Source organism: Coptis chinensis, chromosome 7 (assembly GCF_015680905.1).
Source record: "Coptis chinensis isolate HL-2020 chromosome 7, ASM1568090v1, whole genome shotgun sequence".
Lineage (NCBI taxonomy): Eukaryota > Viridiplantae > Streptophyta > Magnoliopsida > Ranunculales > Ranunculaceae > Coptis > Coptis chinensis.
The window spans coordinates 21,567,627-21,572,527 of NC_141462.1; the positions used below are offsets into that span (position 1 = coordinate 21,567,627).

A 4,901-nucleotide genomic window follows, 5' to 3' on the forward strand; every position below is an offset into this window, starting at 1 on the left:
CTCATTTGAACTGCTGTAGGATCTGGAACCAGTCTTAGAGGATTTTAAATTGGTCTCTTCCACTGGCTTCTCAGGAGATCGCTTAGGTTTTGACGGCGTGATGTTCTTCTAAAGCGAGCTCATTTCCGTCGCTAAAGATACTTGCTATTCCCATTGATTGTTTGAAGTACATTGCGACGTGGGACTGTGGGAGTAAACATTAAAAGAAACTGTTCAACCTATTTGATGATAAAACAAACAATAAATCGGTGCTCTAGATTGAAGACATATTGGAGGTGGAAACTGGAAACTGACCAATCAAAGGGATTAGGTACTGCTCTTTCAGTCTTTCTCAATAGGCTGCATTCCTATGCAGAAAACTTCAAAAGGTGCAACCATGAAGGAGCCTAAGAGGAAAAAATGTCTTACCATTGTGAAATATGAAGCAGTTCGGAAGCTCAAACCATCTGATCTGAAGTTCGTCTTTTGCATATCGTGGTAGTATTATGCTTTTGATATTTTCCATTTACTTAATTTTTTGAATGATACGTGTGCTTTATGCAATCTTCTGTTTTTTAAATTATGCCCATAAGATATGTATATCTTAGTTATACAGTGTTCATAGTCTGATTTAAGTTCATAGACTTGACAGGATCAGGAATATTCACATTGTTTGTCTCACACCAGTTTGCAATCAAAGCCTTTACAGTGTAATTGGGGATAAGATTTGTGTGAGACAGAGTCTGGCGGGTCTTGGGGCAAACTGTGAGACCAAGATCAAGCCATTTTCTTATGTAAGTCCTCTCATAAGTTTGTCCAGAGGCAACTATTACTGGATCTCTCATGAGTTCAAAGGGAGAGGATAGCAAAATCGGGGAGGAATTGAACCGAAGTAGTGCTCGGAGTGCATTTTATTTTCACAAGAAGGTCGTGCATGAGTGTGACAAGACAAATCATGTGATCTATGTACTTGGCCTCTCCATCATTTTCATCTTGCTCAGCTTGCAACTTAACTTTTCAAGTGCCACAGCCTCCATTAGAAGTCCCTGATTTGTGGTCAATCTCAGAGAATCTGCAATCTTCACCATGCTTTCTGAACTGGGTGTGGAATTCTCAACTTCAGCGCGCATTGCTTCTTTGATGACAAAGCTTATACTTAAATTCTGCTGAAGTAAGAAAGTAATTGAGATACTATAATATCATGCAGAAGTACTATCATGAAAACTCAATTCATGGTTTCGTAGTTACTGCAGAAACAAAGGTATGTTGCAACGTTTGTAACAGTCTGATGTTTGGAGTGCAATCCAACCTATGATGCCTTTCTTTGCAAATTCAGTGGGTAATGGTATTGCATGTTATGAGACCCAGTAGACTTAATTTTAGAAATTAAAGTCTTAAACTATAATTTAATCAGTTCAAGATCATTTGACTCACATGTTTCAAAACTACAAATTCTGCTCAGTAAGAACCCAGTCCCAATTCAAAATTCCGTATCTGATACTGACCAATAGACTGATTGGCTTCAATTACCAATGTACTTATTTCAATGTATTCTGATTCGCTCTTTACCTTTTTCTCTTAGTAAAATGCTACTTAATCCGAGTCTCTCCATCAGTATATTATCAATTGTATCATGTATGAGAAACCGATATGAACACCACAGATTGGCATCGCTTTCAATAGAGCTTCTCCATTAACCTGTAGCGGAACAAATTTACAGACTACCATTGTTGTAGATCGTGAAAGAAGCTTTATGCCGACTCGCGTGAAAGTATATAAATCCATATACAGAAGAAGTGATATAAAGCACAGTTAGTTAATAACACTCTTGGACTTTTTATAAAGTTACCCCATTTGAGGTGTGCGACCCAGGCCATTGTTCAAGAGATTCCTTCTTATTATGTCCACCTTCGGTCCAATGTTACTCAGTCGAGCTGCAGTAGCAACGTTACAGACGAAGAGAAACAAGACAGCCGAAGCCAAAAAGAAATATGCAACACTGCGAGACATGGTCGGGGTACTTGGATTGCTGGGGAATTGAAGGATAAGGGGAAATTTGGTGAGATAGCTAGCTGCCTATATATAATTTATATGCATGAAGCAGGTAGAGAAATGAAGATGATGAGCAAGAAAGATAGTTGTTTCAAGTCCCTAACCATATATATATGGATTTATGTGTATGTGTGCGTGTGTGTATCAGTGCACTCTATGAAGATAATCGGTGAAGAGGGCTGGGACTGAAGCCGAATTTGGGAAGATATATCCAAGAACCGATAAATGTGTACATATATGAATAAGTGTTATCGATGATGCACAAATGAAGACTAGAATTAACATTGTGTGGTCGTTGTTGGGGTCCAAGCGAGTAGAGAGGGCTTTGTGATAATCGAGTTGGTGACTTTTCTTTTGGAATGGTGAGAATAGCATGGATACATTTCGTTCATGAGGTTCGCATGTATTGGAAGGAAGGCGTTGGAAGTTTATGCACAAGGAAGGCGACATTAAGTAAGTGGAGGGCGGAGAGGACTTTACTTTTGTTTTGGTTATTGTTGGTAATTAAACCTAAGCGTACACATTATATATCACGAAAGGCATGATGATCGCCCAAGGCTAAATAAGAGAGAAACGGCTCTTAGTAGATAAAAATATGCATGTAAAGATAAAGCATTTGTCGGTTATGAGTTTTTCGCCGGGTGATCCTATTCATGTATTCTTTGTTTTATGCATTTGACTGATACATGATGATGATTATTACACTAGACTTTCTTTACTGAATATAAATCCAAATGTTTGTTACTTCGAAGAGTTTCGTTTGTTGAAGCTTCACGAGTCACGACGACACATTTTGTTTCGGTATAACACTCTTGGACTTTTTTTAAAGTTTCATTTTGTTTAGTAGTGAAATTTATTTGTTGTTTTTGGTTTGATAGGCTGCAAGCTCATTTTGAGAGCATTCAGAGAATAGTTGATTCGACAACGTTACCTTATGCTATGTACTATTTATGAATCGAATTATCGATGAATTAGATCATTCACAGGTGACCGATAGATTAAAGCTAGAAAAGGATACATTGACATCTTTGGAGAAGGTTCTCGCTTCAAGTTTTCTCCATTCCCTCCGATGAGCCGGTGAGAAGGATATAACTTTCAAGAGTGTCCTCTTGAATAATTGTCAAGAAGCATTTGAAGGTGCTGAAAATCGAAGCTGCGCACTCTTGGAAACATCCGCCATGTCATATAGGTGAACTTTTAAAATGGAAGATGGTGCCTGAGAAGATTATACACCACATTGTTCAGGTTGTTATCAAAACCCTCTACATTTTAGTCACTCCACTTTTTTTTTTTTTTTTTTTTTTTTTTTTTTTTTAATGCTGTGTTTTCTGTGTAAGTTTCTTAAGTTGTTCTGATGATTGATTACAGGAGTTGTTGGGACAATATCCTAAAATTTGTCCGGATGAGGGAAATGTTGAGACTGTGTCAGTTTCTCAACACCATTGGCAAGCAGCTGGATGAAAGCCCCAAGTCTCGGCGTGTTAATGATGCCTACTTCAACCGAATGAAGGATCTCACCACGCACCCCCAACTGGCACAACGGCTGAAATTCATGGTTCGTGATGTTCTGAATCTGTGAGCAAACAAGTGGGTCCCCAACCACAAGGAGGTATACTTCCTCAATTCCCTTTCTTCATGAAAGTCTTACATACTTGAGTCCATCTTTCTTTACTTATTCTCCCCAATTTGTTTTGACATATCAAAGCTAAGACCATCGAAATTCATTCGGACCACGAAAAAGACGCGTACTCTTGGGGTTGCGTCAAGGTGCAACCGCTAGCATGAAGGTTAATTATGGTATTCCGGCGTGGATGCAATTGGGGTTTGAGCCGGGGGTTTCCCCAACCGACCTGGCGTAGGGGGTATAATGCCAGGAATGCCTAGAGCGAGGAAGATGCCCAGGATGCCAGGAATTGATAATAATGACAATTGGGAGGTCCAGCGCAGTCGTTCGATGCCAAGGGGTGATCTTTCAGCTATGCAATCTGTTGTGCGAGTCCAGGCTCCCTTTTACCAACAAGCCAACAGCCGTCAACTCAAAGCTTCTAACTCAGGGTTGTGGTGGCATAATAATTGGGAGAACAAGTCTATTGTTGCAAGGTAGTGGTGCAGGTTCGCCTGGTAGTCCTTCCAATACAGCTACTATTATTGATCCACAGTAGCATACTGATCCTCCTACTAAGCTGTCACTTCAGTAGCACCTTTATTGCCGGCAGAGAAACGACCAGCTCCAGTTACAAAAATAAACCCAGATGAACTTCGTAAGAAAACAGTCTCTCTTCTCAAGAAATACTTTGGCATTCACATTCTATATGAAGCTCTACAGTGTGTGGAGGAGCTGAAAGCTCGAACTGGATGGTACGGAATTCCACACGGATGTTGTAAATTAAAGGATGCCTTTTTGGTTAAACTGGATATGAGCCCTCACATGGTAGAACCTATTATGAAACTCCTTGAGTATTTGTTCACAAGGATGGTTTTAACTGGGGCAGTGACATTGGTACTGGATGTCTACTATATGGGTTTCGATGGGCATTTGAGGACAAACTAAATCATGAAATTAAGGCTTTTTAAATGAATCTCTCTGATGGTGCACCTGTAAACATACAGCCTAGAGTAAACCATCTTCAGTGGGCAGTGGTGCATTGTTACATATGGTTTCCGTATCTGCCATCAAATATGCTCTCCTAGCTGATGATTTGTGTAGCCCATATCTGATTGAATAAATAATTTTGAGAAGTTGATATTGTTTAAGATTTCAAGAATGGCATGTTGAGTAGACAATAAGAAAAGGTATGTTGCCATTTTGAAATAAATGTTCATAGTCAGAATAGATCCATCAAATGGGTTTAATAAAATACATCATTCGA

The 4,901-nt window shown here is 39.4% G+C and overlaps 1 pseudogene; it reads left to right on the forward strand.

Moving 5' to 3' along the window:
• The first annotated feature begins 1,180 nt into the window (after positions 1-1,180).
• LOC147486599 (eukaryotic translation initiation factor-like) lies at positions 1,181-4,605 on the forward strand (annotated as a pseudogene).
• The last annotated feature ends 296 nt before the right edge of the window (positions 4,606-4,901 follow it).